The following is a 22,511-nucleotide window of genomic DNA, read 5'->3' on the forward strand; positions in this document are numbered from 1 at the left end:
CTTCTTTCGTGATAGGGTGATCGTAGAAAAATATAAAAGGTACGGCTTTTATATTACACGTTAAATGAACCCCGGGCATTTGTAGGTTATAGGGAGAGTGTACCAGTTATGGCCATAGTTGTTTCACATTTTGGCCATATGTGAAATTTCGATAACCTTAACATTTTTAATCTTTTCAAATGTTTCAAAATCAAGATATATCCTATATCTTACTGCTAAAACAAACAAAACTTTTCAAAATGTGGAGACATTCAATTTATCACATATGGCGAAATAGGGAAATTCTATGACCATAACTAGTACACCTACCCTATAAGAATACAATTTTTCAAACATTTTTCAAAAATACAAAAAAGTTTCAAAAGCCATAAAAAAATGTTCTTATAGTGTATTATCAGTCAAGGTTGAAGCCAAAAATAAAATCATTTTGATTTCCGAGCTACGAAAATATACACAGAATTCCAAATTGTACCCCGTCTAAAGGCGGGGTTGGGTATTAGAGGGTTATTTATCGAGATGAATAAGGATTAAGACAAAAATAATTACGATGAATTGTGGATTCAACACTCTTTTCTCGAAACTTTTAGCCAATGCCCATTGGTTCCGAAGCCATATCTAGGAAGACAAAAATGATTGCGAATAAACCGTCAATTTTAGATATATGGCGTCGTCAGCAAAGTTTCTCCATATTTTTCAGACATTTTTATCAGTGATGTGAAACTAGGGTGGCCCGCTATGTTTACGAGATCAGAATATGAACTTTTTCGTTGACGCATTTAGGCCTATATTTTTTTAAACAAATTAGTTAGAGCGGTATTGAAAAATCAGTTTTCACTTGATAACTTTTAACACGATAATTTCTCGCAGAAGTGCTTTTTCGACTTTCTTCATTTTTTTTGCATTTTTCATCTTAAACAGTCAAATGTATTTCAGCCTAATAACCTATTCAAAATAACAACATTCGTCTTAACGGTCCGCTCCAAGTACAGCATTCCCGAAGATCTTATGAGATAGATTGTAGCAACGATAGACAGTGTGCGAAATTGAGTAAAGATCTCTGACGAACATTTCAGTTCGTTCGAATCCCGCCGAGGACTATATCAGGGTGATGGGCTTTCATGACAGATGTTCAATATTATGCTTTAAAGGTCTCTACTCCGTTTTTGCGAGAACAGCTGTACTTAAACAGATAACCAACAAATGCTAATCGAGGTTAGTAGCATCTTCAATGTGTAAGCAACGCTGCTCTTATCATTACAGCAAATAATAACGGCGCGGGTTCAGTATGAATGTTGGTCAATTTGAATATGGGCCTTAAAGAAGCATTTGAGTCCTCTGCATTTCCATAAGTAAACAATGGGAGTTTGGATATGGGAAAGGATTATATAAAAGATTCATTTTGGTAGACAATACAGATTTACAACCAAACCTCTTTTTAAGCTCAATTCTTTTACGCTCTCTCTTTTTACGACCCTATTAGCGTTCCATAAATTCTAAGTTACGCTCCTGCAAGTCCAGTGGATACGTGATTGTGTTTTTTTGGAATCTGTGGCTAAATGAGGCATATTTCTACGATTTTTGGGTAAAAATTAGCAAAGGAGAGCGAAACTTTCAAAACAAAATCTAAGTATCGGAAGAAATTGATGATAAAATTATGAAGAGTATCTGTCGGGGACTGTGTGGTTTCCTCTAGTTATTTTACTTTGGAGTTTTTCCAGGAATCCATGGGTTATACTATGGATTTCACCAGAAGTTCCACCTGGGATTCTACCAAGAGTTTTATAAAAAAAATTCTCTTAATTATTATTCACAGATTCAACAAGATATTCAGCCAGGGAAAATTCTTTAGACATACCTTCAGGAATTCATCCTGGCATTCTGCCAGAGATTCCTTCTAAGGTTTTTCCCAAATTATTCAAGATTTCTGTTACTGATTCCTTAAACGATCACTCCAAAACAATCGTTAAGTGATTTCTTCAGTAATTCTTCTGGCTACCTACAAGAATTCCTTCAGAGATTGCTACAACGTTTTTTTAGATTTCTCCAGAACTTCATCTAGAAATTGGTTACAAGGATTGCATCACGCATTACCAAGGAATAACATCACAAATTTTTTTGAAAAACTTATCCAGGGATTCATCAAGATTTTCATCACCTGAAATTCCCCCAAAAATTCCACCAGGACTCTTGTCAGGGCTGCCTCCTAGGATTCATACGTAAATTCCACCAGGAGTTCTATCAGGATTTGCACAAGGAATTTTTTCAGCGATTCTATCTAGTAGCAATTTGCCTCAGGAGATTTATCCATTAACTCCCTAAGGGATTTCTTCAGCGATTCTTCCAATGCTTCCTTCAAAGTTTCCACCAAAAATTCCTCCAAAGATTTATTTCATTATTAATTCCTTTAGCGAAACTTAAGAAATTTCTAAACAGATTCTTTCATGCATCTTTCCCTGTGATTCCACCAGGAATTCATCTAAAAATTCTTAAAGAGATTGATCAACGAATCCCTCCCAAGAAATGATTACAGGGATTCCATCAAAATTCTACCAGAAATTGCTCCTATCGAAAATCTTTCAGTAACTCTTCTTGTGTTTTCCCTAGGAATACCTCTACAGTTTCCTCCAGAAAATGCTTCAGCAATTAATACAAACATTCTTCCAGGTAGTGCTTTAGAGATTCCTACACGATTAACTCTAGAAATTCATTCAGAAATGAATGTAGAGATTTACTTCAGGAATTCTTACAGTGATTCTACCCAGAATTTCTCCAAGGATTCATCAAGGAATTCCTCCAGGGATTTCACCAAGTATTGCTTCAAGGATTTCACCTGAAAGCATTCAGGGGTTCTACAAGATATACTGCAAAAGATTTCATTAAAACTTCCACTACGGGATACCACCAGTGTTGCGAATTTCGTTGTAGTGGTAGTGTAAATGGTGGCAAATCTTTTAGATGATTGCATTTACAACCAGGAATTTTGCTAGAGATTCCGCTTGTAATTTTTTGAATGGTTCGCCCAGGTTATCCTCCAGGGATTCTTCTAGGAATCTTCAGTATATTCTTTTAAAAAATTCTCCAGTGTTTCCTTCCATGCTTCTTCCTGGTATCCCTGAAGGGACACTACGAGGCTTTCGTCCTCGAAACCACGAGGATTTACTCAGGAATTACTTCAACAATTTATCCGAAATTCCTCCGAGGATTCCTAAAGATATTTATCCATTAACTCCCTCCAGTTTTCTTGCAGGATTTTTTCAAAGGAAACCACCAAGAACTATCTTAGAAAATCCTTAAACAACTTTTTCAGGGTTTGCTTAAAAGTTCTTTCAGAAATAATTTTAAAAATTCCACCAGGGAAATCTCTGGAAAAAATGATTTCTTCGATGAACCATCAAGGATTGTTCAAGAAATTTTTCCATGAATTTTTCCAGAATTTTCCCAAAAAAATTCTACCAGTTTACTTCAGGGATTTAACTTGGAGGCATTCAGAGATATGCTTTGCTCAATCCTCTGAGTATCTCAATATCAGTATAATCCCCGGATGAATAATTTTTTGAAATTTTGTAGTAGCTTTCTGAAGAAATACGTAGAGTATAGAAAGGAAGAATTAATATTTCTTCGCGGAGTTCCTGGTAGATTTTTGCGGAAATATTTGTGGTTTTTCAGAGAAAAGAAATTATTTTTTTAAATTTTGGTCATTTCCTGGAGGAGTTTCTGATAATCATCAACAATTTTAAGAAGAGAAATCCTAGTTAAACCTTTGAAGTGTTTTCTGCTGAAACTTCTAACAATACTCTGGAAGTGCTTTCTGGTGAAAATTCTGGCGAAACTCGGGTGATATTCTCAGTTTCAACCCTGAAAGATTCCATGGGGAAATTCCCTAAAAAACCTCCTCTCTAGAACTAATCTATATAAATAAAAATGGAGTGGTGTTCGTATGTCACGAAATGGCTTGAGAACGGCTCGACGGATTAGAATGATTCTCCCATAGTTATGTCCCTGAAGTGTTCCGACGTGTTTGTGTATATAAAAAGCAAGGGATATTTAACGGGAAAGTTGAAAAAACAGAAGTGAGCGGAACTTTCATTTTGCACGGAGCGTTCCATGGCGTTTTTCAACAGCCTACTTGATGGCAAGACGAAGTTTGCCGGGACCACTAGTTACTGATAAAATCGTTTTGGAAAAATTTCTGGTAAAATCCCTAGAGGAATTCCTAACCACCCCCACAAACCCATGGAGATATTCCACGAGAAATTCTCATAAAAATTCCTAGAGGAGAGATTCCCCTTGAGAAATTCCGGGTTAAATTCCTTAATAAATTATGTGACGAATCTTTTGGTAAATTCCGCGAGGAATTCCTTGAAAATTTTCGATGTTGAATTCCTTTTAAGGAATTCTTGGTAAAATCTCTGGATAAATTTTTGATAACTTTCGGAAATCAGTGGAGATATTAAGGGAGGAATTCCGATAGGTATTCCTTGAAGAATTCCGATATCATTTCTTGAGGAATTTCGGGAGGCATCCCTTGATTAATTCCGCGAGAAATCTCATGAGCATTTCCCTTAAAAAATTCCTTGAAGAATTCCTGGAGGAAGCTCTTGAAGAGTTCCCCTAGAGAAGAACTTCTGAAGGAATCCCAGAAGGTGTTTATAATAGTATTCCAGGAGTATTTTATGACTCCTGATGGAATCTAAAGATACACCTAATCAAATCTATAGAAGAACTTCTAATGGAATCCTTGGAAGAACTTCTGATGTAATCCCTAGAGGAATTTCTTATGGAATCGCCACGGAAACTCGTAATAAAATTTCTGTAGTAATTCCAGGTAGAATCTTTGGAAGAACTTCTTATGGGATCTCTGGAGGAATTCCTGATAAAATCTGTAGAAGAAATCTTGTTGGAATCTTTAGATGAACTACAGATATAATCCCTGAAGGAACTTCCAATGGAAGCTTTGGAGGACTCCTGAGAGGATACCTATGGGAACTCTTGATGAAATCCCTGGAGTCGTGATAATATGTCAGGCAGAACTTCGTTTTAAAATCCCACGGAGAAACCCTAATGAACGGATCACTGATATTATCTCTAGAGGAATTCCCGGTGAAATCTCCGAAGGAACTCCTGATGGAATCCCTAGAGGTAATTCAAATGTAATCCCTAGAAAAACTTCTGATGTAATCCCTGAAGGAATGGAAGGAATGGAATCTCTGGAGGAATTCCTAGAGGCACTACACAGAGGTTCCCCGATAGGTCGTACAGTATCAGACATATAAAATGCACCAAATCCGTTTTGCCATACAAAATGGACAACTTCGGAGAGCTACATCTCCACCGTTTATCAACCGATTCTTTTCATTTTTTCTGTGACGAACTACAAATTTCCTCAATCTTCAAAAACTATTGTGAAAGTTGTGTAAAAACTATTGATTCAAAAGTTACATATAGGTTGAACTTTGATATCAAAAATGCACCAAAACACGAAGTGATGTAGCAGAATAACAATGAGCCATAGAATCTTGGTGTTTTTGGGGCATTTGTTCATTGTGTGATAAGGACCAAATGCGCTGAAGACACCGAAAGGATACGGCGCATAGTTTGTCTGATACATTACTTTTCGTCTTGGTGCATTTTTTATGTCAAAATTCAACCTATCTGTAACTTTTGAACCAAAAATTTTCACACAACTTTTTTAATTGTTATCATAAATTGAGGTAATTTGTAGTTCGTTACAGAAAAAATGAGAAAAATCGGTTGTGAAACAGCGGAAATATAGCTCTCTGAAGTTGACCATTTTGTATGGGAAAACAGCTTTGGTGCATTTTATATGTCCGATACTGTAAATCCAAAAATTAGACTTCAACGAAATCGTGATATTTTTTCAATGATATCATGCCAAATACTTATAGAACCTGGTTTCATAATTGTTTTAGCTGAACTTTTGCTTTTACGTTCTGATATGGGTCTCTTAAGTGAAATGAGTTAAGTGGAGATGTAAATCATAAAAATTTAAACATTTTTAATACTTTCATAACGCTGTCAGAAATGTTAACGAAAGTTTACAAGTACGCTATCAATGGCACTGGTTTCCAATAAGGTTTTGATCGATCTCTATGAAAAATAATATTTAAATTTGCATATTTTGTTTGCAAACTAGATCGCTAAGCCGAAAAGAATGTTACCCCTCCAAATCCCATTATGCGTTCTACTATGAAACTTACCTATGTAGTTATATTGCATTTTGCTCATAAATGCAGCTGTGACCGTTTGCGACCAGATTGGTGGTAATCGTTTTTGTGTCGTATGTCCAGTTTACCAAAACATAACTTGATAAACAAAAAAATGGTAGCTGTCAAGTATCCTAATTTTGAGTTTTAATTTATAATCATAGTAGGCTGCTCTACAATACATGTGGAAAACCTGTTTTGTACAGCTTCTGCTACTATATTTACTCTTCTAGTACATGTAAGTAAATAAAGCTGAAATCATGTCAATCAATCAAATCATAGCACCTCCCTCTTCTATCAGAAGAAATATTTTGCATGTAGAACCCGAATACATATCAAATTGCATGAATTTATGACTAATTTACCGACTTTCGTATTTATGACCTCCCTCCTATGTAGCTGGAACCACTGTGCACTGGAGGAACTTCTGATGGAATCCCTAATGGAATTTCTAATTCAGTCTCTAACGGAACTCCTGATGGAATCCTCTAAAGAACTCGCGATGGAATTTCTTGAGAAACTTTTGATAGAATCCCTGCAGGAATTCTAGGTGGAATCACTTAGGATCTACTGATGTAATCCCTAGAAGAACTGCTTAATTCCTGAAGGAACTCCTATTGGAATCGCTGGAGGATTTCCCAATGGAACCCCTAGAGGAATTCCTAAAGAAATCACTGAAGGAACTTCTGATGGAATCCCTGAAAGGATTTCTAATTCAGTCCCTAAAGGAACTCCTTATGGAAACCCCTAAGGAACTCATGATGGAATTAATTGAGAAACTTTGGATATAATTCCTGGAAGAATTCCAGATGTAACATCTAAAAGAACTGCTAATGAAGTCCCTGGAGGATTCTTGATGAAATATCTTAAAGAACTCCTGATATAATCCCCAGAAGAACTTCTGATATAATCCCTGAACGAGTTCCATGTGAAATCTCTGAAGGAACTTCTGAAAGTTTTCCTGGAGGAACTTCTGATGTAATCCCTAGATGAACTTCTGATGTTATCCCTGGAGAAGTTTCAGATAGAATCTCTGAAGGAACTTCTAGTGGAATCTCTTGATAAGCTCCTGATGTAGTCTCTATAGGAACTCTTGATGAAATCCCTGGAAAAAATTCTTGATAAGGTAAGATATCCGAAGCAACTCGGGATGGAACTCTTAGAGGAACTTCTAATAGAATCCTCTGGATGAATATCTATCTATCAATATCTATTAGGAATTCCTGAAGGAACTTCTGATGTAATCCCCGGAGGAGTTCCAGGTAGAATCTCTGAAGCTACTTCTGATGGAATCTCTAGTGGTACTCCTGATGTAGCATCTATAGCAACTCCTGATGAAATCCCTGGATGAATTCCTGATAAAATTCCTGATGGAACTCCTTTTAGAATCCCTAGAGGAATTCCTTGTAGAATCCCTAGAAGAAATCCTGATGGAATTCCTTGAGGAAATTCTGGTGTGATATTTTGAGCAACATCTGATATAATCTCGGGAGGAATTCCATGTGGAATCTCTGAAGGAACTTGTGATGGAATCCTTGGAAGAACTCCTTATGAAAACCCTAGAAGAACTTTGATGGAAGCCCTTCAGGCAGACATGGCAAAAACACCGAGCCGTTCTGCACGGGTGGCGAGTATATCGATGAACACAGCTCCGCGTACTTCAATTTCAACACTCTGATGTAGTATGGACCAATGCACAAGTTCACTAATTTGACGTTTGAGCGGTGCAGAATTCACTCGTTGCCATGGTCACGTAAATAACACGGACCGATAAATGTCCATGGACCGATGCACGGGTTCACTAATTTGACGTTTGAGCGGTGCCGAATTCACTTGTTCCCATGGTCACGTAAATAACACGGCACCGCTCAAACGTCAAATAGTGAACTCGTGCATCGGTCCATTGCGGATGAACACACAAAGCAACAAGCAAAACACGGGTGTCGGTGCTTGCGTTCGACACCAACACCGGACCCGAGTGTTGACGAATATCGAATGCACGCTGGTTCGTTTCTTCAATCGGCAAAGCACTCCAATCAGTTGATTGCTATGCAGTTGGTGGTTCCCGTTTTAGGAAATCATTGGATGACGCATGGGCGGGTTTGATCCATCTCGCTCGTGCTGCGTATGACGAGCGAGGTTTTTTGAGTGTTTTACTTTTATGCGCGGTGGATTCATGGATTTACTAGAAAGTGTTCGCGCTCAAATTTACCCCTAGTAGCACCACGTTTACGCTGTGTACAACAAGCGTCATTTGTTTGTGCTAAGTGTATTCAGTACGCGATGTGACCGATCTAGACCATGTTTTCTTTTAAGTGGGATGAAATAATATCGTTCAGTTTGTATTGAAACAAATTTCTTAAAAGAGTTATTGAAACAATTTATAATGTAACATTAACAAAGAAAAATCTAAATGTTTTGATTTATTTCGGAAATTATCATTATTGGAAATAAAAGTAGGAGATTGTCTGCAAATTTGTTCAACTTGCAACGTTTGAAAATTAATTTCTTTTTCAAGAGTCATTTATCTTCTTGCATTTTTCTTCAAAGTTATAAAGTGAACAGTACAAGGTGTCGTATATAGAGCTGGGTTCTGACAGCAGTTCTACCATTTACGTAAATATTGGAAACCATAAGAATTTTTCAACATTTAAACAAATGCTTGAAAACCTGCCAAATATTTGACACCGTGTCAATATATGCTTGAAGCACATTTAAAATCAAAATAGTCAGACCTTTTTTTATCCACAGGCCAAATCTTAGAAACATAATTGTGAACGTCGCGTCTAAATTTGTTTATTTAGATGCGCAAAAGTTTCATCATTCACAAACAAATGTCAGTTAGTGAAGAATGTTTTATTGAAGAAATTAAGAAATAAATGCAATGAATCCTACGATCATTTTGCCCATAATTCTGTGAAAATATGCTTCATGATTACGCCAGAATCAAGCCCAAGATTTTCAAAGCTTTTCTTGAGCTCTATGAAAATGATGCTGCAGAAGATTCAGTGAGAACACTGCCTTCATTTTGTCGGAATCCTGACCATGTTTGACTGTTGGGTCCTAGATTCGGTGAGAATCCTGACAATTCATGAGAAAAAAAAATGAAAATATTTTATTCTCAACAAATTTGTTCAAGCTTGACAGAAATTTAATGCCGTCAATACAATAAACGCGAAAAAAATGTTTGTGCTATCCGAACAAAATTAATCTTAACGAATAGGAAGGAAGAATTCAAAAAGGATACCTGTTATGAATTGAGATCGATTTTTTGTAACAAGATCTATCGATTTACTAATTCTGATGAGTAACTTATATTTATTTTATTTTTTTTTTGTTCATATGTTCATTTACATTTATACTCAAGGTAAATGTATCTTTAGGAGACGGTCCCCTATAGTGTCGTACTGCAGGGCTGTTTCGCTATAAATCGTTATAAAATATATTGTTGCTATGAGGGTGAAGAGTTAACCATTTTAATTTAATATAACCAACTAAGCGAACCATTTTTTGGTCAACGAAATGAAGGAAAAATTTGGATTTATTTTAAATCAGTCGAAAGCTTTTGTTCTATTTGTAATAGGAAAAACATAAAAGCTATGTAAAAAAAATTTTTTTGATTTGAGTTTCTTCTGTGCAGTGAAGCTGAAGCTACACACTAAGCTCATTTTACCGGAAATCGGTGAATTTCACCGTAATCTCAACAGCTGAACAGTTCGGTGAAATAAAACACCGTAAATTCGTCGGAGTTTTACGGATTCCGGTGAATATTTACCTAATACAGCAAAAATATACCGTACACCGTTAATTTATTTTACCGAACTGTTCAGCTGTTGAGATTTCATAGGAATCCGTAAAATAATTGAAGTGTGCATTGTTAGAATAGAAATTTGAAATATTGCTACTCTAGGCACATGCAGGAGGAGATCCTCAATAAAGGATAAAGTCGACATATAGAGAAATCATAGTCCAAGCAAGATGGTGTGTTAGAAGAAATGAAACTTATTATATAGAATAATGTTTGCGTAGAATAACACATCCTTGAAATATGCATGCTTTTTTTTTAAAAAGTAGAGATGTTTGAAAATTGGTTAAACATTGACGTATCGCCTTAAATAGTAGCCCAATTATCAATTTGTTTGAATATGGCAAAATACTATGGATCACGCCAACATGATCAAACATTATTTGAAAGTATGAATGTATTTTGTACCATATTTAAACTAAATGTGGTCAAACTACAATTTTGTTCAAGCAACTCTTGATATCTTTTTGTAATTTTTGCCCCTTTGAATACTTCCTCCCGTGTCTGTTGATTAAACTTCACTAACAAAGTAATTTTAGTAATTCACTTCACTAACAAAGTAATTTTAGGAGTTCATTAATATGTTTGTAATGGCAAAATTCAACATAGAAACAATATATACAGTTGCCTCTCCACATCTCGATATCGATGGGACCATCGAGATAGGAAGAGATCGAGACAAAGAACATTAATTTAATGAACACTAGATTGAAAATCAATCCGTTACTAGGAAAACAATAAACAAACAAACTTCATTTCGAGTTTCCAAATTGATCTGAATAATTTAAATCTGGTCTAGTATCCTTTCTTAATGTTCACATCGACATATGTAGAGAAAGTTGGGAACGAAAAATCAACAGGAAAACATCGAGATACAGAGATATCGAGATAAAGAGGATATCGAGATATGGAGTGGGAAATCATATGCAGAATGAAGGGGCCGAAGCAATCATCGACATAGGGAAAGATATCGAGATGTAGAACATTGAGATGTGGAGAGTCGACTGTATTTCAATAGATAAGAATAGGCTAATCTGTCCTGGTTGATTGACTTAACAGTCAATCTAAATCTGGTATTCATGTGAAATAACTGTGTCAATACAAAATAATTGCTTTACTCCTGTTGATCTACTTTGAATATAAGCGAATCAGACAATCAATTAGAAAATGTTATTTAATTATAATTAAGTCAAAATAAAATAAAATTACGCAATGTTTCTTGCAAACGAAACTATAATTGGTGACCGTCTATCGTTAAATGCTAAAATATGTTTCGAAATTGGATAAGATTCTTATAGAAATTGATCACTACAAGTAAGACCATATGAAAAACCCAGTGATGCATTTTTAACTGAACGCGAGCCAAAAATGAAAGGAGCGAGTTCAAATTTTGCTCGAGAACGCAGTAGGCATTGAACTCTCGAGCAAGAGCATGTCGCTGCTCTCGATCGGCCCGTTCAGATCGCAATGCATTACAATGGATCGATGCACGAATTCACTATCTGACGTTTGAGCGGTGCCGTGTTATTTACGTGACCATGGCAACGAAGCATGGATTTAGGATTATGTCTGGGAAATATTTCCTGAATTGATGATAAGTTCAATTAAATTATAATGAATATAGCAACGAACTGAACGCGTTCAAATGCATCACACCATGTCGAATTATCCATTTTTAATCCAAGCTGTGATCGAAACATGAATGAACCTTTGATCTGAATAATCTTTTAACTCCATAAAACCGTACATCAATTACCCAATGCGAAATAAAACCTACGCATAACAAAATGTATCATAATCATAGATGGAACAACGCGATTCATAAGATTCGATACCTACCAGCAGTAGTTTTTGTGTTATCCCTTTGCATTCTATAAACTCGTCACCTACCAGCACCGCTCAGCAACGACCAAAAATGCGCAACACCGAACGTAAAAACTGCACGAGTGTCTTCTAAAATCGGTAACACTCGGCTACGGTGCTATCCGAATAGTAAAGCACGGTGGCAGAAATGAACACGAGCACCGACACCGGTGTCTCGATTGCTGCGTGTCGTATTCGTTTATATGCACGAGAGCTGAGTGCTGTATTTTGTACGCCCGGTGGTGTGTTACAGAGAGGCTCGCCGTGCAGTGCAGTGTTTTGACATGTCTGCCTTCAGGTACTCCTGATAGAATCCCTATAGGAATATATATTCTCCAAAGAAATCCTAACGGAATCATTGGAGGAACTTCTTATGTAATCTCTAGAAAACCTCCTGATGGAATCACTAGAAGAACTCCTGAAAAAATCTCTGGAGGAATTCCTGGTGGAATCTCTGAATGAATTCCTGATGAAATACCCAGAAAAAAAACTCTAATAGAAGCCCTAAAGGTACTCTTGATAAATTTTCTATAGAAATTCCTGATGGAATCCCCGGAGGAACTTCTCATGGAGTCTTTGGAGAAATTTCTCTATATATTCTTGAAGGAACTCCTGATGGAATCCTAGAAAAATAAAAGCCCCCAAGTAAGTTGAGGTGTTGCGCCTAGAACCAGGGCAGGCAATCGTCAGCTTCGTCACAGTGCGATGACGAAATAAAAAAAAGACATCGTCATTCAGTATAATAACTCTGGCAGGTCGTCGTCTCGTCATCGACGAAAGAATGCACGATGAACGATAATCCAAAATCGTCAACGAACAGCTTTGTCTTCATTCCATTTGCTCACCTTTCTCAAACGAAGGAGGCGTTTATTGTATATTCGCTTGCTATGCACAAAACGGCGAATGCCATCCCAGAATTGCTTGTATTGGCAATTTGGCGTACTTCTCAAGATTTAACAATAGCTCTGTTGGTAAGCGCGTGACGTTGACGATTCAGAAATCGTTTGTTCAATTCCGGACACGTTTTGTTTTTTTGTTTTTGTTTTATTTTTTCAAAAAAGGCTCATAATCTATCGAGGCCACGGTTCATATTTTTAGTCGGCACAGAAAATTTACCTGCCTACGAAACACTTTTTGACAAAAAAAAACTAATTATAGTAACCTTTATTGATGATTATATTAGAACAACATTATAACCGCATGATTTTAATATTGAAAAAAAAAAACTTGATGCATATGTCTAAAAAAGTGAATTCCTATTCAAATATAATACACCTTTGTATCATTATCTACAAAATCGTTAACAGCGCCCGAAAATCAATTAACGCTAATCCATTGGATAATTCCTTGCAGCCGTAGTCGTCAACATTACTCCATATACAATTCGCATGTCACATGAACCACATGGTAATAGGGAAGTGTGGTCTAAGCTGGACCCTTCGCGTTTCTTGAAAAGTTCTGCGTAATGGGAAAAGCAAGTCAACAATTCCATTTTTAAATGGGTTACTCAATAACCTAAACTTAAGTGAAGCAACATACCGAAAAAATGACGTATCTGACAAATGATTATGTTTTATCATGGAAACACATTATGTACAGTCACCCCACAGTTCTGGTTTACGTAGGTAGAATGTGTTCTGCGTAATTCCAACTCTATTTGATGAGATATTCTTAATTCAATCCAACATTGATCCATATCTGTGTGCTATCCATAACTGAGCAATTCTCGCTGAAACCAGGCCGCCATCGGCACCCATCGTTAGAATTCCATTTTTATATCACTGATCGCTAGTTTTCGATAAAACTTAAGGGTGGTCCTTTCTGTTTTCTCAAATTGGTGGACCCCTCGTACGCCAGCCAGCTGAACAGTTTGCGAAAAAGCCCATTTTTTGATAATTCTTGGGTATTTCTTCACGGGATATGTCTCATATTTCGCTTGGAACACATAGCAATCTTAGTGGCATCGTATATAGAAAGGATATAGCTTTCATATAAACTCGAAAAAAATTTGGCGGCCATTTTGAATTTGGCCGCCATCTTGAATTTTGTTAAAAAAATCGTTTTTTCACCATTAGCGCACCGCTAGTTTTGAATTCTGAGATCGCCATCAGAAAGCTGAGGAAAAATTGCGTCAGATAGGCTTCAGAAACTAGGTGAGCAATGGTATTTACCCTATCGAATGAACGATTTTCTAAATCATGTTAATAAAAAAAATCTTTTTTTGTACAAGAAGAAAAAAGCTTTCTACCTTGGGTGTTTTATTTGAGTCGAGTGAAGAATAAGAATATTATTTTGAGTGAAAAAATCTGGCGGCCATCTTGATTTTAGGTAGAAGCATGAATTTTTCATCTTGATAGCACTCAGCATGTTGAATTTAGAGGCTATCAATAGAAAAAGGTTACGTATACTCTTCTTCTTATTATTCTTAGTTTTTCTGATGTTACGTCCCTACAGGAACCGAGCCTGATACTCAGCCTGATATAAGTCATAAATCCAGGTTATTAAATAGGAACTTTCTTTTATAATGTAATTTCTGACAAAAGAATAATTCTTCAACATATCTTTGAATTCAGTAATAATGAATTAATGAATTCAATAAATGAAAACCGTCCAAAAACATTGATTGTATTAAACAAACATTGTTTTACCATATGCATTGTTGTTCATTGAATGAAGTTTATAGATTGCGCATCGAGACATTAGTAAGTCTTGTGGTAATATCTGCAGTTTTAACGTAACACATTGACAAAAGTGCATTAATATAGAATGGAAATCATAAATTTTGAAGCAAATAAACATTCTTGATTTTCTGAGCCATAAAGTATTGTTTTTAGTACCGCCCAACATGCATGTGAAAAATAGCGAGATTGAAAGATGAGAAGCAGGTTTTGTTCTAATGTGGGCGTAATGCCGAAACGCAGGTGTATAATTTTGAAGTTTGAAAATCTGGCGGCCATCTAAGATTTCGACGCCATCTTGGTTTTTAGCAGTTGAATGATTTTTTACCATCTCAGTGCTCATCATGTTGAATTATGAGGCCTCCGATAAAAAAAATATTCAGATTCTATTTTTTTTTATCTTATTTCAGCTGTTCAACTGATTGTTCATTTCTATCAATGGTTTGAGACAAAATAAATGAAAGAAATAATGCTATTTTTTAACTCGAAGATATGCAGAAGAATCATTTAGGTAGCAAATAAGCGTTAAAAATCGTATTTGATAATTTGTTTTCAAAGCTTGTTAAGCTGAGGGGCTGGCTCTGTTCCAGTAGGGACGTAACGTCAGAAAAAGAAGAACAAGAAGAAGAATAAGTGTAACGGTAGCATTAAAATTCAACATGTTGAGTGCTATCAAGTTGAAAACTCATTCTACTATTTAAAACCAAGATGGCGTCAAAATCCAAGATGGCCACCAGATTTTTTTCACTCAAAGAAATACTCCTATTCTTCATCTGTCTCAAATAATACACCAACGATTGAAAACTTGTTTCTTTGTTGTACAAAAAATGATGTTTTGATTGATTGCACTCGCCATATACGTCAAAATAGTAGAACATGATTTAGAAAATCGTTCATATCATAGGGTAAATACCATTGTTTTTGTAGCCTATCTGACGCAATTTTTCCTCAGCTTTCTCAGCGATCTCAGAATTCAAAACTAGCGGTGCGCTAATGGTGAAAAAACGATTTTTCTAACAAAATTCAAGATGAAAATGGCCGCCGAAATTTTTTTGAGTTTAAATAAAAGCTATATCCTTTCTATATACGATGCCACTAAGTTTGCTATGTGTTCCAAGCGAAATATGAGACATATCCCGTGAAGAAATACCCAACATTTACCAAAAAATGGGCTTTTTCGCAAACTGTCCAGCTAGCTGGCGTACGAGGGGTCCACCAATTTGAGAAAACAGATAGGACCATCCTTAAGTTTTATAGAAAACTAGCGATCAATGAAATAAAATTGGAATTCTAACGATGGGTGCCGATGGCGGCCTGGTTTCAGCGAGAATTTCTCAACTGTGAGGTGACTGTAGAAGCTAAAATTCAATTCGAGTAAACGAAGGAACGGTGCTGCCATCTGGGAAAAGTTTGCTCGATGCGTGAAGCGTCGAAAATTTTACCCGGCAAGGTATAGGAAGCGAAATTTCAAATGCTCATATAAAATCAACTACAATAGTTATTTAAAATCTTTTCAGTATATGTTGATATACTTTTGATGGGCTACATTATAGGCATATAATTTTGAGTTTTATATATTTTTCTCAATATGCTGCTGATTCTATAGTTGATCAATAGTCTAACCCCGTACACTTAACAGAATTTAATTAAAAAGTGTTTTGAATTTTTTAGAAGCATTTGAAAATTGACTTCCTATGCTTTGCCATGTAAAATAATCGGAGCTTCACGCATAGGGTCAACTGTGGTAATTACCTTCGTAGACGCGAATGGAAGCACAGAAGGGACTGAACAGTTTACTGCCACAGTTTACAACCATATATTGGTAATGCAAATCTATGCCTTCATTTCAACATATATTATAGCGTATAGACTATAGCCTCAAAATTGTTAGTTAAAAATCTGCAAGTGCATAGAAATCAATTTAGTGCTGTTAAATACCAACTAGAAAATTGTATATCCCTTGAAAAAGTGTCAATTTCAGCTTTTACTTATTGAAAAGCTCTTTAAAGTGTCATGTATGAGAATCGAGGGTAGTTCACAACATTGAAAATGGTTGAGTTGTAGAGTCCTTAACACCTGTATAAGGGGTTTTTTTGACAACAGTTGAATGAATCATTAAATAAAATTACATCATCTCTATAAAAATGGTCTTCCAAAGTGGGGAAGGTGCTGTAAGTATCATCTTCCCCTACCTATTTGTTATCACCTCAAATTCACGACGACGACGCACTCCGGCTTTCAGCATATTTTATCGTCATCATGATTCCTGCGTAGGATCCGTGTCGTAAGGAGAACTCCAAGTTCATCATAATTCTCCAAACGAATTAGAAGACTTTGTGTAAATTTCCACTGTGTGCATTGCTCCAAATTACGTCCCGATAGACTCATTTGTTATGGGTTCATTTGCCGACAACAAAGAGCGTCTTTTGCACCGGGAGAAGGAATATGTGGAAGACGAAGAAGCGGAACCGAGGCAGTCCGTGGCTGTAAAACGAAACCTTCCGTCAACTTTTTGCGCTCAATTGCTGCAGAAGAAAAATTCTTCATAAATTTGGCAGCATAAATTAAGATTTGTCAAGTGTGATGATGTCCCTATACGATTTAGGTGCGCTCTTCAAACATCACAGCATCATTGGGAGTTATTCACTGTGAGGGTATGGTATGAATTTTGAATGAATTGCTTTATGATTAGAACGTGATATTTACGAACAAAGATGTCACTTGACGAGCGCTGTCAGTCGGTTAACGAATTCGAAGGTTAATATTTGGTTTATGATTTTGATCCACGTGCAATGTCTCCAGTGACAGCTTTTATGATGATGTGTAATTTGTCATATGGATTTTATATTGCCTGAAATTTGGCACCACATTGCAATACAGTCGACTCAACAAACCTCAATGGCGAAGGGACTTTTGAGGTGGTATCATATCTGAAAATAACACATCAACGAAAGTTTTACTTGAATGGTCAAGTTGTTAATATGACATAAATTTAGCTTAGTTTTATTGTGGTAAGATTATAATCCTTTCAAAAATTTGATTATGGGATTTACACTGAAACCTCCGTTTACTTAATGGGTTGAGAGAACGTAAATGGAATTGTCACTCTCGTAGTCCTTTTTGTATGAAATGTTGTAGATTGTTATGAATCGATTTAAAATGTTTTTAATTTTATTATTCCCTAATTTGCCTTGGTGTTCTAGGCCAACCAACAACTCCGTGGGAAACAGGCCTTCAGATCCACAAGCGTAACCGGTGACCTCTTGAGGGTTCCTGAACAACATTTATACCCATAAATGCTCATGCAAATATGACTGGATTTTGTGTCATCGCTATTGTATACGTAGAACCGGTAGTTTCCGTGTGTTTATCGTCAAATTTGATAGCATTTCATTGTGTTTTGTTACTGAATTTGACGCATCTAGCCATAAACGGCTATTTTTTGTATTAACCGAAATATGAAGGTTATCTAATAGCTTTTTCGAGTACAGGTCTTTAGACTCAAAAGCGTAACCAATGATCTCTCAAATAGCAACATTTAAACCCATATAAGCTCCGTGTGGGTATTAACTTCTTCTTGTTCTTCTTTTTGGCGCTACATCTCAACTGGAACAGGACCTTCTTCTCTGCTGTTCTTTTCAGCACTTCCACAGTTGTTAACTGAGAGCTTTCTAATCAATTTCTTGCATGTGCATATCGTGTGTCAAGTACAAAGATACTCTATGCCAAGGGAAGTCGAGAGAATTGGGTCTGCGAAAAGATCCACGTCAGGCGGGAATCTATCCCACGACTCTCAGCTTGGTCTTGCTGAATAGCTGCGCGTTCACCGCTATGGCTATCTGGGCCCTTGTTTGGCCCTGTGTGAGAATGGACCATTCTTAAATAGCATGTAGATTAGATGACCAATACTCAAATTAGTTTTTGGATAAGCGTAAGCAACCGTTGAATTCAAAATTTAGGTATTTTGCATATAAACATGCTTCATCAGGTAGGTAACTTCTTACACTTGTAGATCTAAAGAACAAGCCCTCGGATGAGTCTTAAAAAGATCGTACAAATTCGTTGGACTTAAAAAAAAAATATTGCGTTTGTTCGAGTTTACAAGAGTGTTGTGTCGGGACTGGACCAATTTCTTCAGAGCAAACTCGTAATTTTGGGTTGAGTAAGCTTCAAGCTGCAATTAATTATTATTAGTTTCGTCAAAAGGATTTACATTTTTTATAGGTTAACTTTAATTAATTTGACTTCAACTTTAGTTTGGCCATCGTTTGGTTTGGGTTTTGTTCCAATTTGTGTTCAGGCTTAATGTATTTTAAATTTTGTTTAGAATATATAGTTTGAGGAATTCATTCATGACTTTTCAATGTTTACACTTTCATAGATAATTTCATGACAGCTGATCTAGGTAGGACTAGACTGCCTTATCAGAGCAATAACATTCGCATGTACTTAATCTGATTCCCTGCCGCATCTTTGTTTAACTGATCCATGTTGCCAACACACCCTCACCCTCACCCTCACTGTTTCAAGTGTCCTTAAGGGGGCAGGATCCGTCATTGATTTCGGAATTTTCAATAGCAGTTTTTTCGTTCAAAATCAAGAAAATTTACAGGAAAATGTGTTCACTGTATTCTGTTCCCCTACCAAAACACAGTGAACACATTTTCATCGAATGATTTTTAGTTTTGAACAGAAAAACTGCTTTTCAAGTTTCGATGATGACGATGATTACGATGACGGAGCGTTGATCGTTAAGCTGTACCAGCTTCCCCGGCTACATCCAGGACAGCGAGCTAACTCGCCGCGGTGAGGACACGTCCATCACGTCCAGGATACGGTGGGATGATTCTTCCTTTGATCCAGGTGTTTCGTTTACCACGATGACTAGATGTTCGACGTTGATCCCCTTAATCTCTCCAGACCACTTCGGCTGAGTGAAAACCGGAGGATATTCTCGGATCTATCACATCCAGAATAAGTCCAACATAACTATTGATGTGTTTTTTAATTTGAATGTTTTTTTATTATTGAAGATGTTTTAAATTACTAGAAACAAACTTGTAGATGTGTATATCGTATTGTAATTTGTTTAAGTAATTCAATGAGACCAAAAAGGTCAGTTGAAGTATCACAATTAAATAACCTGAGTAATATAACGACCGCAACGCCACACTCTCCTCAGTTGGCTGGACAGATGGTTGGACGACTCCACTGGAAGTTAGCAATAGGAAGTGTTTCGGCGTTAGGGCGGTAGATTCCTCATTTTCCAGCGGAAGGTAACTTTGAGGTCGCTATTTCAGCCTAGATTCACACGCGCAAGGGCCGTTATGAACGGCTCTTCTACCGGGATCCTCAGCAACAACTCCATGAACGCTAAACCTGACTCGACTGAACGTACTAGCCATTCCCACACGCCTTCCCTATGGGGGGGGGGGGCGAACGGAGGGTTGTGTTTCCATTGAGTTTCGGCATTCGTGAACGTCTCCACTAGACCTCAATTTACCGCTCCGATCTATCTCATTTCTGCGCTAGCCCCCTGGAAGTTGGTACCTTGATCCGAGTATATCTCCTGCGTCGCGCCTTGGCGAGCGTGAACCTGCGTATGGTCATCTTGCACGATTGCACGATGCGAGATCTCATTCTCAACACTCCGGTGAGGACCAAAAACGGTGATAATTCGAACACGCGGCTACTCTTCTGAAGTCTTTTAAGTTTGTCTGGCTGCAACGTAAGGTTTCTATGAAGAATACTACATTCCTCTGGATACTTGTTTGCTTGATTCAGCTTGAATACAGCCGACTTCGAAAAACGTTCAAACTGTTTGATCGGTTGCGTCGGTAGTTGCTGGTGCACTTGAACCACCCGTAATCCTTTCGCTGTAACGGACTTGATCGCTTCTTCTAGCCAATCAAACTTTGGCTTATATAGGAAGTCTTGGCCCTTGTACCATCTGCTCTGTTCATCGAAGCATGGCCCATGTCCCCGTTTGGTGGCCTCATCAGCTACGTCTATCTTCGTTGTGACTTTCCTCCATTCGGTGACTTCTGTTTCCTCCAGGATCTCTGTTATCGGAAACGCTACAAACTGCTTGAACTTCCTTGGATCAGATCGTAGCCAGTTTTGCACTCCAAAAAATCACTCCACAAAGTTTTGCGCTTGATCTTCAAAGAGTGCTTTTAAAATGACAGACTTTGTGAGGCGTACTCCGATCACGGCGGTTTGCAACTGCAACCGTGGAACTGACAGTAATTTTATCAGCGCTACTTTGGTTCTGGATACTAGGCTAAAACGTACTTTTCCATAGTCCACAATCCGAAAATAAGCTACGGCGGCATGTGCTGAGCTGCTAGCATCCACGAAAACGTGTAGTTCAAACGAATCTTAAGCTTCAGGATTGTATCCGGGAAAATATCATCTAAGTATCTTCACCGTATGCATCGTTCAGAGCAATTTGGCATACTGCTCCCATCGGTGTACTATATCCTCAGGCTCGTCCCAGCTAATTCCGGATCTGCACACTTCCTGAATGTCTTGCCATGTAGCACGAAAGGAACAATCGTACCTAATGAATCAAAAACGCTCATGACGAGGCTCAGTAGCTGACGCTTGGTTGGCACGACGGAATCATCCAGTAGACGTTGCAGATCTTCTCGGAAACCCATCGAAAATACGAAGATATCCCCTTGCGGTCACCACACCATCCTTAAGACTCGTTCCAGGTGGCTGTCCTCGTCCATGGTAAAACTCTTCACAGACTTCGTGTTCTGTTCTCCAATGTGTGTCAGCACCTCTGGAGAGTTGGACATCCAGTGCCTAATAAGTCTCGACGGTATCGACGCTGTCCAGGTAGTCTCCCACATAATGATTTTCCTTTTTCGGAAACTCCGCCGCATACTCCTGTGCATTCGTGTTTTTCACATATTGGGTTACACCTGACAAAAACACGTCGTCCCGAATGTTGCAACGTCCATGACGTATACTTGAATCGGATCGGATGGACTTTCTCGCCACATGAACCACTGAGCTGTACGATCTTGCATTCTGATAAGCACTTGATGGAACATTTCCATTATATCGCCACCGATGGTGATTTATTTTTGTCGGCAACGGCACAATAGAGAGGTTGGCAGATCAGGTCCTTTAGAAGAACGCTTTCTTCCGATGTGGCGGCATCCCAGACAACCCTGACTTTCTCGGACTTTTTTGGGTTCACCACGACACCCAAGAATAAAAAACCACGTACATTTTGAATGCACCGTCTCCAGTTCTCGAGGAGTGGCTTTGTGCGCATATGCCTAAGATACATAGCTTGCGATTTGCTGTCTAACGTTGGCGTATAATGCTAGTGATTTAAGAAGACGATGTTCCAAGCATTTTATTCTCCGCTCAGCCATAGGCCTGCCATTGGGACCAACGTTGTTGAATCTTCACCAGATACCGGTTTCGAATCAGACATCTGGTCGTCTGCCTGAGTTAGCGAAACGCCGATGCTTTCCATGGAGAAAACACTTTTCACCAGTCCATGTAATTCGTCGTCGGGCGCTTTGGTACAAATATGCAGAACCCGCTGTGACGAGCTTCCAACGTCGTTACGAGATTGGCCGTAAAGAACCCATCCCAGCCTAGTTTTGGCTACAACCGGCTCGTGTTCTCGGCCTTCCTGCAATTTCAACCTAGTCTTCAATTTAGTATTGTCTAAGCTTACCAGGATTCCTGGAACTGCGTAGTTGCTCCTGGAACTGCGTAGAATATTTGCTCCTCAACTCCTCGAAATTCACAGACTGTCGCGGAAGCTCTAGACCTCGATGGTTTGTACTCTCCGTATAGTAAACTGCTTATTCGTACTTACTTCAGAAATATACTGCCGCATTTTCTGGAATTCCTCTTGCACTCGCTCACCTCCATTTCATACAAAGCGAAGATGTTGGACCTTGCACACCC

General features: G+C 37.8%; 1 protein-coding gene across 3 annotated transcripts in view; it reads right to left on the bottom strand.

The window, feature by feature from the left end:
• LOC5578554 (protein eva-1) overlaps window positions 1-22,511 on the bottom strand; it is a 623,125-nt gene that overhangs the window by 462,191 nt on the left and 138,423 nt on the right. The window lies entirely within an intron of this gene.

This window comes from Aedes aegypti, chromosome 3 (assembly GCF_002204515.2).
Source record: "Aedes aegypti strain LVP_AGWG chromosome 3, AaegL5.0 Primary Assembly, whole genome shotgun sequence".
Lineage (NCBI taxonomy): Eukaryota > Metazoa > Arthropoda > Insecta > Diptera > Culicidae > Aedes > Aedes aegypti.